The sequence below is a fragment of the Nycticebus coucang genome, chromosome 2, assembly GCF_027406575.1.
Source record: "Nycticebus coucang isolate mNycCou1 chromosome 2, mNycCou1.pri, whole genome shotgun sequence".
NCBI lineage: Eukaryota > Metazoa > Chordata > Mammalia > Primates > Lorisidae > Nycticebus > Nycticebus coucang.
In genome coordinates this window covers 135,304,789-135,317,782 of record NC_069781.1, presented here as the reverse complement: position 1 = coordinate 135,317,782, position 12,994 = coordinate 135,304,789, and the positions used below count along the sequence as shown (strand labels likewise).

The 12,994-nt window shown below is 41.4% G+C and overlaps 1 protein-coding gene across 5 annotated transcripts in view; it reads left to right on the top strand.

Moving 5' to 3' along the window:
• MTMR10 (myotubularin related protein 10) overlaps positions 1–12,994 on the top strand; it is a 72,992-nt gene that overhangs the window by 3,559 nt on the left and 56,439 nt on the right. The window lies entirely within an intron of this gene.

Here is a 12,994-nt window from a genome sequence, read left to right as displayed (position 1 = left end):
TTGGCATAATGCCTAAGATCCAAGGATATCCTACTTCAGTTGCCCGAAGTTTGAACTTTTAATTCAATAAGCATATGAAAATTAGAACACAAAATCAATTGTTTGTGTGTAGTCACCATGTGCTCTGTTGGAACCTAACAAGGCTACATTTAAAATCATCTTCATCTTTTATTAAGCAAAGAAAATAGAAGAAAATGACTAGTAATTTAGAGATTGTGGTTTATGTTAATAATTTTCAACTTTCCTGGTTCATGAAGCTCCTTGAGATGACAATTGAACCTAATTCAACTTTGTGGTCCTGATGTCAAGCATAGTGCCTAGAATGCAATGGACACAGATATGTTTATTAAATGAATGAATGACTGAATGAAAGAACCCCTTACACCACCTGCTTAAACTGGTGCCTTAGTCATGTACGCAGAGAGAGACCAACTCCCAGATTTAGGAGTAAGAAAGAGAAGCACTGTGTTATTTTATCCCAAACCTCTCAAGAGAGATATTTCTTTTTTTTGGTTTTTGGCCAGGGCTAGGTTTGAACCCGCCACCTCTGGCATATGGGACTGGCGCCCTACTCCTTGAGCCACAGGCGCCGCCCTCAAGAGAGATATTTCTGTGGAATTGACATATAGTTCTCTGTCAAAGTAGTTCGCTTCTGCATAGGCTTTCTCTTCATCTTCCAATCATTATGTGAATCTCTTTCTTTTAATGATTGTATAATTGTGACATCACTCCAGTACTTTTTGAAAATTGTGTATGAATTTTAAAATGTGTAATACTTGTTTATATTTCTGTATATAGCCGTTAAGAGTGCGTGTCTTTTCTTTTTTTTTTTTTTTTTTTTGTAGAGACAGAGTCTTACATACCGCCCTCAGGTAGAGTGCCGTGGCGTCACACAGCTCACAGCAACCTCTAACTCTTGAGCTTACGCGATTCTCTTGCCTCAGCCTCCCGAGCAGCTGGGACTACAGGCGCCCGCCACAACGCCCGGCTATTTTTTTGTTGCAGTTTGGCCGGGGCTGGGTTTGAACCCGCCACCCTCGGCATATGGGGCCGGCGCCCTACTCACTGAGCCACAGGCGCCGCCCAGCGTGTCTTTTCTTGATAGCTGCAGGATGGATGGCTTGGTTTAGTGAGCATATGAGTATCTCCCAGGTGCTAGGGTCTATGCAAGGTGGGAAAAGTCCTGGAATTGTAGTGGGCCTGGATCGCACCAAGGCCTGGAGTGAACTCACTGCCTGTTGACAAGGTAGAAGATTGTGACCTGGGTCAGTGGATCCCAAACTCCAGCCAGGGCCTGGCATCAGATCTGGATGGAGTTTTTATCAGTCCTTGATCAAAATGGGAAAATTAAGAAGAATGCAGCTAACTTTCATAAAGCTAAACTTATTTGATTTATAGAATTGTCTTTTATTTTGAGATTATGTCCTAACTTCTTTGGTGTAGGATATTTGTTCTCTTGTTAAATATAGTGATGGTAGCTATATGGTTTAAAAAACATTTTTTAGATAGCAAAATAAAAGGTTAAAAAGTCTTACTGGTCCCTTAAGTTATTTTTATAGTATATCTAGTTTGAAATCTAAAGTGGAAGCCATGAGTTGATATTATTAATATAATATTACAGACAAAATTTAATGAACACTTACACAGAGAACATCAGTTATTTCGTCTGCCCATGAGTCTACCATCTTCTGAAAAATGTTATCCTCCCCCTTTTGGCAAATTGTTCTATCCCGTCTCCACCTCGCCTTGGGTTCTAGTGTAGCCAGCAAGGATAACTCATCCCAGACTGCAAGAATGAGCACACGTCTGCCTCTGGGTATTTTTAGATTAGTACTAAGGGAAGAGATCCTTTTTGGTAATGTTAGTGGCCATAGTTCCAGAGAACCTGTCCAAAAGAGTGAAGAACATCAAGGGCCTAAACTGATGGTGTTCAGGCCCCTGAGTTTTATTTTCCTTGACTTCCAGCTAACACAAAAGCCACATTGAAGTTTTGCCTCTCTAGTTCTGACGTGTCTCTGACACTTTGAACTGAGATCTTTAACAGAGTTTACAGGTTATTCCTCATGCCAATTTATCTCCATTCGTTGTAGAAACTATTGTTTGCAGATTGTTAAACAGTAAGCAAGGATGGAGCCAGATTCTACATCTGTTCCCAAGCTGTGCCTTTAACCCCTGCGCAGCCCACCTGGCTCTCCTGGTGACATTATGGTACAGATTTATGCTTTGAAACTGTGGAGAAGCAGATTGGATATCAGCCTAGACAGAATTTTCTAGTAAGGTAAAAAGAGCTCTGTCCTTGTCTTTGCCCTTTTCACAAAAGTGATAGATTTTGACCCAGCTTGAGGAAGAACTTTCAAGAATTTCAGCTGCCAGAAAATGGAATGTCTTTGTAGACAGTGGACTTCCTGTCATTGGCTGTGCTGAAGCAGAGGCTGGGGAAATGCCAGTGGCTTTGTGATGAGGATGTGAGATTTGCAGGCAGTAGGGCTTGGTGGCCTTTGCTTCCTTCTAATCTGGGGCATGATCTTTTTAAGGATCAATGAGGTAGGAGGGAGAAGACTTGATATCAAGGCTGATAATAATGAACTACTTTGTTTGGCAGGTATTAAGTGCATGGTCAGTGTAATTTGGCAAAAGGGTACAAAGCTGGAGAAATGGGGTCCTGCTCTTAGACAATTTCAGTTCATTGAGGAAATAATTCAGTTGAGGAGAGAAAAGGTTCTCAGAGTTTAAAGGAAGGTCACCTAGGCTAGTGGCCTACCTTTCAGGTAGGCTGCAAGTGCTAGGAAAGGACTTCTCCAAAAGTGCTTGTAGTCTTTAAGTCTTGAGTGCCTGCTAAGCCTGGACCACTGTGCTAAAGGCTGTCAGCCCATTCTTTCCCTCTGCCCGTCAACAAGGCCATCAGCACTGTCATTACTGAGATGTACTATTAGATTGATAATGAATGCACTAATTGTCAGAGTCTTCCGCAGTAAGCTCAGAAACACACACCACCATAGGCCATCTCGTCGTTGTATAGGTGACTTGTTTATTTTCTACATACTCTCTTTCTGGCCTGTTTATCTACTGTTCTTCTGTGCCTCAGCATGTATCTTATTTCCTCAGTTGGACTGTAAATCCCTTAAAGGCAAAGACTTTGTCTTTTAGGTTTTATGTAACCCTCTTTGTAAATAGGCTTTATAGATGATAGTAGACTGACTTTGTAATACTTTAATTCTTGGATACATTGCTTTTGAAAGACCAAAGACTTGTAGCATGTCCAGTGTAACCAACTGCAGTATCTACATGTAAAGCATAAACTTAGCATTAGGTTTATATTTTTCCTGTAGAACCTTGAGATGGTTTGTTGCTGCAGTACCTTAGGCCAGCATTTTGTTACTTTCCTCCTAACTCTTCACCTTGCCACTTCTGCTCATCAGTGGACCTCCATAAGTAAAATCCTACTTAAATATAATAAAATCCAAATTCTTTAACATTCTACCTCACTGACTTTGTTTTTCACTATTTCCCCACTATTGCTATTTGCTTTAATTGGGCTGATTCCTTAGTTTCTCCCAGATGTCTTATTCCTTATTTAGGCCTTTGTTATTGTTATCATATGTTCTCTACTATCTCAACCCTTTTCTACCTTCAAGAGTTCCTTCTAGTCTCTTCTGGAGATCTGCACTGTGCATGGCACTCAGTGAGTATGGCACGTGATTATGTGCTTTTTTTGTATTGTATGTGACCTGTGGGATCAGACCCTATCAATACTATGTCTTGATGATAGCATCAGACATTTTGTGTTTATCTTCTACATAGTTTCAACTTCCTATTACTTTTAGGCCACTTTAATTCCTGAATTTATCTAAAACTAGGGTGACTACTTTGTCCTGGTTTGCCCGAGACTGTCCTAGTTTTGATGGTAAAAGTCCCACATCTCAGGGAAACCCCTCCATCCTGAGCAATCTGGGACAGATAATCACCTTATTTAGAGCCGTGGGTTAAATTATGCTTTGGGCCTTTACCCATCCAATAGATTAATTAGCCACTGTACACAGTGAGCCTTATACTGACTTTCTAAATATGTAAGGTAGGTGGTGCTGTAGCTCAGTGGGAAGGGCACTGGCCTCATACACCAAAGCTGGTGGGTTTGAACCCAGCCAGTGCCTGCTAAAGTGACAATGACAACTGCTACAAAAAAAAAAATAGCTGGGCATTGTGATGGGCACCTGTAGTCCCACCTACTTGGGAGGCTGAGGCAAGAGAATCACTTAAGCCCAAGAGTTTGAGATTGCTGTGAACTGTGATGCCACAGTACTCTACCCTGGGTGACAACTTGAGATTGTCTCAATAAATAAATAAGGTATGCCGGGCGTGGTGGCTCACGCCTGTAATCCCAGCACTGTGGGAGGCTGAGGAGGGAGAATCGCTTGAGCTCAGGAGTTCGAGACTCGCCTGAGCGAGTGAGACCCCGACTCGTGAAAAAAATGGAAAAACCCAGCCAGGCACCGCGGCGAGCGCCTGTAATCCCAGCGGCTTCCGGGGTGCCCACAGCCCGAGTCTGAGGTTGTGGTGAGCTACCACGCCCACTGCACTCTGCTCAGGGGCATAGGGTGGGACCCTGTCTCAACAAAAAAAAAATAAATAAAAATAAATAAGGTATTGGGAGAGACAATATGACATGTTTTTTTCATCCTCTGGGAGTTAAAAACTTTCCTAAGTATATACCATTTGAGATGTATTAACTTTAATTATTTTCATTTCTCATTTATCTTTACAGATGAAAGGGTCTTGAGAAGACAAACTTTGATAATTCCTTGATTTTCCTACCATGTTATGGTAGAGACTCTTGGCTTATCATCTTCTCATTTTTCTTTTTTCTTTCTTTCTTTTTTTTTGAGACAGAGCCTCAAGCTGTCGCCCTGGGTTACCAATTGTGTGGAGGTTTTGCCCATTTTTTCTTTATTAGTTTTATTTTGAAATAAATTTGGATTTATAAGAGTTATATAAAAGAGTAGAGCATTAATGTGAACTCTGCACTCTGCTTCTTCTCATGTTAATATCTTCTATGACCTTGGTAAACTTACCTAAACTAAGAAATTAGCAGTACTGTTCTCTAGCTTTCAGGTGTTATTCACATTTCCCTAGTTTTTCCACTAACGTCCTTTATCAGGAACAATCCCATTCAGTGTTCCACACAGCAGTTAGTCATTATAGCTCCTTGGCCTGGGACAATTTCTCCATCTCTTCTTGTCTTTCAAGACCTTGACTCTTTTTTCTTAATTAGATTTCTGTTTCTCCTCAAATAATATGTATGAAAACTCTTTAAACCTAGAACTATATCTAATAAAAAAGAATAATTTTATAATTAGTAGATTTTTCTGTTCTGACAGAGCTCTCCCAAAAACTTTATTCAATTGACTTTTTAAAATGTAGACATAATTTCAGACTTAGAAAAGCCTCGAAGTCAGCAGTTCTCAACCTGTGGGTGGCCCCCCCTTTGGGGGTCAAACGGCCCTTTCACAGGGGTCACCCAAGACCATCCTGTATATCAGATATTTACATTACGATTCATAACAGTAGCAAAATTACAGTTATGAAGTAGCAACAAAAATGATTTTGTGGTTGGGGGTCACTACAACATGAGGAACCTGTATTAAAGGGTCGCAGCATTAGGAAGGTTGAGAACCACTGCCCTAAGTATTGGGAAGAATCTGTGTATACTCTTTACTCAAATTTCCAGACAAAACTGTGACACTCTTGAAGTACTACTCAGGCAGCATTTTGTACAGTATCCCTCAATTTGGGTTTGCTGGATGTTTCTGTTGATTAGGTAGAGGTTGTGGAGTTGGTGGGAGACTACCATGGAGGTGGGGACCCTTATCCTTGCATCGTGTAAGAAGCCACAGGACATCCACATGATTGGTCGGTGTTGATGGTAAACCTTAGTCGCTCCAGGTTCAAGTGGTGTTTGTCAGGTTTCTGTTCTGAAAAGTTACTGTTTTTCCTTTTCCATATTCTGTTGGAAGCAAGTCACCAAATCCACAACCATGTTCAAGGCTTTGGCAATTAAACTCCGCCCCTGCAGGGAGGAGAATCAAGAATTTATAGGCATATGTTCAAACTACCATAGCACTTAGGAAATATTTTGGGGAAGAGCTTTTTGCCTATACAAATAGCGTGTTTCTCCTCAAAGTTTCGCTCACTGATTGTAGCATAATAGTGCGTGTTTTTCACTGCAGTCAGTCAGACATGGGTGTTTAGTCCATGGCAGTTTCTTGGTCTTTACTGTGGTGCCCCTTACTCCTGCTATATTGTTAAAATTCCTGTGTGAGGAAGAGTTGTCTCTTCTCCCCATTTATTTATTTATTTTTAATATATTTTTTTTGAGACAGAGCCTCAAGCTGTCGCCCAGGGTAGAGTGCTCACAGCCGTGATGCCATGGCAGCTCCAACTCCTGGGCTCAAGTGATTCTCCTGCCTCTGTCTCCCAAGTAGCTGGGGCTACAGGTGCCCGCCACAACACCTGACTATTTTTTGGTTGCAGCCGTCATTGTTTGGCGGGCCTGGGCTGGATCCAAACCCGCCATCTCAGGTGTATGTGGCTGGCGCCTTAGCCACTTGAGCCACAGGTGCCGAGCCTATTTATTATTTTATTTATTTATTTATTTATTTTTAAGACAATCTCACTATGTCGCCCTCAGTAGAGTGCTGTGATGTCACAGCTCACAGCAACCTCAAACTCTTGCGCTTATGTGATTCTCTTGCCTCAGCCTCCCAAGTAGCTGGGACTACAGGCACCCACCACAACGCCTAGCTGTTTTTGGTTGTAGTTGTTATTATTGTTTGGCAGGCCCGGGCTGGATTCGAACCCACCAGCTCTGGTGTATGTAGCTGGTGACGCCCTAGCCACTGAACTACAAGTGCCAAGCCCAAACTGACATTTTACATTTGAGCAATGCAGTTTCCAGAGAAGAAGGGCTGTCCAGGGGTGTGCCTCCTGACCGTGCTGGCTGGTGGGATGGTGTGGCCATGGGCCTGCGTCTCCTTCCCGCTGGGTACTGCTTCTGCTCTGCTTCTCACGACACTGACATCTTGTGGTGTGGTGTGGTTTTTTTTAAGTGAACTTTTTTTTGTAGAGACAGAGTCTCACTGTACCGCCCTCCGGGAGAGTGCCGTGGCGTCACACGGCTCACAGCAACCTCTAACTCTTGGGCTTACGCGATTCTCTTGCCTCAGCCTCCCGAGCATCTGGGACTACAGGTGCCCGCCACAACGCCCGGCTATTTTGTTTGTTGTTGTTGTTGCAGTTTGGCCGGGGCTGGGTTTGAACCCACCACCCTTGGCATATGGGGCCGGCGCCCTACTCACTGAGCCACAGGTGCCACCCTTAAGTGAACTTTTATTTGAGTATAACATACGTAAGAACTATATATGGATTAGAAGTGTTAGTACTGGATGGATTTTTGTAGTGTTACTTGAAGCCTGTTTTTTGATGAGCCGGCTAAGGTGGCACAGTACTCGGTGCAGAAGGTTACGCTACGCCAGCCAGTATTTTTGGTGTGAAGCGGTCAGTGTTACAGAACTGTATCCCCTGTCTCAGCTGGCTGTGGGTAATTTGTTTATTTAAGTTTTATAATTGGTAGCTAACATTTAGTGCCGGGGAGAAAGGATTGAGTGTTCAGTAGCCATCCTTCTCAGCATTCTCCTATCAGTAAGTTTTCTGTTCAAAGAGCTCTAGAAGATTTAAATTTTAGTATGTGAATTATTCAATGAAATTTTATGTATTTTGTCATTTAAAACTTATTTCTCATCAGCATCTAGTTAAGACCAGTATTTTGAATCTTCAATACAGTTGTGGACAGTACTACATTTAATTTTATGTAAGTATAGGGAAACAAATATTGAATTTGAAGTCAGAACCCTGGTTATAAGTTCAAAGCTTATGTCTTACTATTTTTAAGATCTTAAGAAAGTGATTTAACCTCCTTGGATCTAAGTTCTTTGTCTGTGTATTAGGGAAAACATCTGCTTTCCTTCTCTTAGAGTTTGTTGAAAGAATCAGAACTAATGTCGAGAAACATCCAGTGGTAGATTTTATAGCTTTGTGTGCACGTGTAGGCAAGCAGTGGCAGTTCTGTGACTTTTTTTCTGACTTTGTATAAGTTTACCCAGACAACCCTAGGATCTTAGGTGTGTCTCAAAAAATTTTAAAGATCGCTAATTAAATTACTTTCAAAAGAAGTTCAAAGCACAGTAAGTCTATTCTTTTATTACTTTTTTTTTTTTGGATCAGGGTAATTTTAAGTGTGCCACGGAAGTTTTAATTGTAGGTTCAAGTGTGCCGTGAGATAAGAATATGTTGAAAAGCGCTGGTCAGCCGCTGCTGGTGGTGGGTGTCTGCTGAACATGTGTTGTGATGTGATTATCTTTGTGCATTCATTCAGCACTGATTTGACAGGTGCCTACTGTGTGCTGGACACTGTTTCAGGCACTAAAGTTTCACGTTTAGTAAAGATTAGATCTTCTTCTGTGCTTATGGGCATATAATCTTGAGAGTAAGGTAGGACTTAATTAAGAAATATATATATAGGCCAGGCATGATGGTTCACACCTGTAACCCTAGCACTCTGGGAGGTCAAGGCAGGAGGATCACTTGAGCTCAGAAGTTCAAGACCAGTGTGACCAAGAGCAAGACTCTACAAAAAATAGAAAAACTACGTGGCATATAGTTTCAGCTCTCTGAAGGCTGAAGCAGGAGGATCCCTAAAACCCAGGAGTTTGAGGTTGCAGTGGACTAGGCTGACATCATGGCACTCTAGCCTAGGGAAACAGGAAATAGAGTTATAACTCTGTTTCAAAAACAAAACAAAAATTTATGTGTGTGTGTGTATAAAAGAAATTACAGCTAAGATAGGAGGAGGAGCAAGATGGCAGCCGAGTAATAGCTTCCTTGCATCTGGGCACCGTGAGTCTGGAGAGATAGGACTCCAGGCATCTCTGGCTGGTGGGAACTGCCTATCATCACTCCTGTGAGGATACAGGGAGTCAGCGAGAGACTTCTGGACCCCAAGAGGAGGACTAAAACAGTGGAAAACCGGCAAGTGGTCGTGTGTGTTCAATCCGTCTAAACCCGCCCACAACTGTAAGTTCAGTAGCAGCGAGACTGCAAACCAGAAAGGCCTTACCTGTGAACTGTTTTGATGTCCTTGGACTTGGCACTGAGTTGAACTGCCTTGGGGAAGGCCTGAGTGGGAGTGCGGAGAACTTTGGCCGTTGTCTAGGGCCCCAGTCTGAGCCGCTGAGCCAGATGGAGCTAATAGTGTTTGGCGGTGGGTCACACGGAACCATTGTCAGTGATCTGCCCCGGCAAGCTCCGCCCTCAGGGTCGCAGAGCTAGAAACGGGTAGGAGCTGGTAACCCAACAACCAAATAGCCTAAGGGTGGGGTCTGAGCCGCCTTGCAGCCCTATCCCTCAGGGGCAGAGTGAGACCGGTTTTGGCACACTGGGTAAGTGGATAACCACTTCAGCAGTGATTCCAGCGAGAAAGCTGGGAAAGCTTCTGCTCAGCAAGTTTACAAGTTCAAAGTGCCTTTTAAGTGGGCTGAAGAGAGATTTAGGGTGTCTACCGGCTGGGGTTTGAGAAATCAGCAGCCTCCAGTCGTATCAGAACTGTGACTAACATCTCATACCCCAGAAGACCACGTGTTGCCCAGACAATATTCAATAACATATACAAACTGCTTTGTTTTTGGTTGTGTATTTTTTCTTTTTTTTTTGTTTGTTTATTTTGACGTTGTTGATGTTCTTTTGTTTTTTAATTTCAATCTTTTCCATACAGATCCCTTTTTCCTTCTCAATTTTTCTAGTTTAATTATAATTTCCCATTGCTGCCTTTTTTAATAACTACAACTTCATTTTTGCTAGTGTTTCTACCGCTATCATTTGGTTTTTCACCCAATTTTATCCCCGTAAAGTTTTCTGTTTGCTTGTTTTGGTTTGATTTATAGCATTTTTGTCTTTCCTCTCTACTTGGTGGAGGTGGGGTACTGTGTCTGATCAGATTAGCAAAGAGCTGCTGACCTCAAGGGAACCACCCAACTGGGCACCCCCAGAAGGTGGGGTTTTCTAAGGTTGTGTCAAAGTACCCTACTGTACACCTATATTGCCCTGTCTCCCTCTTTCTGTGCCTCTCTTCTTTTTGTCAATATTCCTTATCCCCACCCCCTCTCCTTTCTCTATCTTTCTTTTTTTTCTTATCACTCGGTCCTCCTTTCTTTCATCCCTTTTTTGCTCTTCAACCTTCTCACCCTTCTGGTCCTGTAACCCTTAGTCCACAGGCACAAGAACTTAAAGAGCAAGAGGAAGTGAAAGGAAAATTAGGGCAAGGAAACAGATAAAAGAAATCACTCATGACGAAGAATCAGCAGAAAACTCCAGGCAACATGAAGAACCAGTCCAGAACAACCCTGCCAAGGGACCATGAGGTAGCTACTGCAGAGGATTCCACCTATACAGAAATGTTAGGAATGACAGAAAGGGAATTTAGAATACACATGTTGAAAACAATGAAAGAAATGATGGAAACAATGAAGGAAACTGCTAATAAAGTGGAAAATAACCAAAAGGAAATCCAAAAACAGAATCAAATCAGAGATGAACGATATGAAGAATATAAAAAGGATATAGCAGAGCTGAAGGAAAAGAAACAGTCAATCAGGGAACTTTAGGATGCAATGGAAAGTATGAGCAACAGGTTAGACCATGCAGAAGAAAGAATTTCAGAGGTAGAAGACAAAGTTTTTGAGATAACTCAGATAGTAAAAGAGGCAGAAAAGAAGAGAGAGAAAGCAGAATGTTCACTGTCAGAATTATGGGACTTTATGAAGCGTTCCAACATACGAGTTGTAGGAATTCCAGAAGGGGAAGAAGAATGCCCCAGAGGAATGGAAGCCATACTAGAGAATATTATAAAAGAAAATTTCCCAAACATCACCAAAGATTCTGACACACTGCTTTCAGAGGGCTATCGGACCCCAGGTCGCCTCAACTCTAACCGAGCTTCTCCAAGACACATTGTGATGAACCTGTCCAAAGTCAAGACAAAAGAAAAGATTCTGCAAGCTGCCAGGAGTAAGCGCCAGTTGACCTACGGGGCAAATCCATCAGAGTGACCGCAGACTTCTCTAATGAAACTTTCCAAGCAAGAGGACAATGGTCATCTACCTTTAATCTACTTAAACAGAACAATTTTCAGCCCAGAATTCTGTACCCTGCTAAGCTAAGCTTCAAAATTGACGGAGAAATCAAATCATTTACGGATATACAAACATTGAGGAAATTCGCCACAACAAGACCAGCTCTACAGGAAATACTTCAACCTGTTCTGCACACTGACCACCACAATGGACCAGCAGCAAAGTAAGAACTCAGAAATCAAAGGACAGAACCTAAATTCCACACTGATGCAAAAGATAAAACTAAGCAATGGACTCTCACAAAATAAGATGAATAGAATACTACCACACTTATCAATTATCTCCATAAATGTTAATGGCTTGAATTCCCCACTGAAGAGACATAGATTGGTTGACTGGATTAAAAAACACAAGCCATCCATTTGCTGTCTGCAAGAAACACACCTGGCTTCAAAAGACAAATTAAAGCTCCGAGTCAAGGGTTGGAAGACAATTTTTCAGGCAAATGGAATTCAGAAGAAAAGAGGAGTTGCAATCTTATTTTCAGATACATGTGGATTTAAAGCAACTAAAGTCAAAAAAGACAAAGATGGTCACTTTATATTGGTCAAGGGAAAACTACAACAAGAAGACATTTCAATTCTAAATATCTATGCACCCAATTTAAATGCTCCCAGATTCTTAAAGCAGACCTTACTCAGTCTGAGCAATATGATATCTGATAATACCATCATAATAGGGGACTTTAACGCACCTCTTACAGAGCTGGACAGATCCTCTAAACAGAAATTAAACAAAGATATAAGAGATTTAAATGAGACCCTAGAACAACTATGCTTGATAGATGCATATAGAACACTCCACCCCAAAGATAAAGAATATACATTCTTCTCATCACCCCATGGAACATTCTCCAAAATTGATCATATCCTGGGACACAAAACAAATATCAACAGAATCAAAAGAATTGAAATTTTACCTTGTATCTTTTCAGACCATAAGGCACTAAAGGTGGAACTCAACTCTAACAAAAATGCTTGACTCCACCCAAAGCCATGGAAACTAAACAATCTTCTGTTGAATAACAGATGGGTGCAGGAAGAAATAAAACAGGAAATCATTAACTTCCTTGAGCATAACAACAATGAAGACACAAGCTACCAAAACCTGTGGGATACTGCAAAAGCAGTTTTGAGAGGAAAATTCATCGCTTTAGATGCCTACATTCGAAAAACAGAAAGAGAGCACATCAACAATCTCACAAGAGATCTTATGGAATTGGAAAAAGAAGAACAATCTAAGCCTAAACTCAGTAGAAGAAAAGAAATATCCAAAATCAAATCAGAGATCAATGAAATTGAAAACAAAAGAATCATTCAGAAAATTAATGAAACAAGGAGTTGGTTTTTTGAAAAAATAAATAAAATAGATAAACCATTGGCCAGAATAACTAGAAATAGAAAAGTAAAATCTCTAGTAACCTCAATCAGAAACGATAAAGGGGAAATAACAACTGATCCCACAGAGATACAAGAGATCATCTCTGAATACTACCAGAAACTCTATGCCCAGAAATTTGACAATGTGAAGGAAATGGATCAATATTTGGAATCACACCCTCTCCCTAGACTTAGCCAGGAAGAAATAGACCTCCTGAACAGACCAATTTCAAGCACTGAGATCAAAGAAACAATAAAAAAGCTTCCAACTAAAAAATGCCCTGGTCCAGATGGCTTCACTCCAGAATTCTATCAAACCTTCAAGGAAGAACTTATTCCTGTACTGCAGAAATTATTCCAAAAAACTGAGGAAGA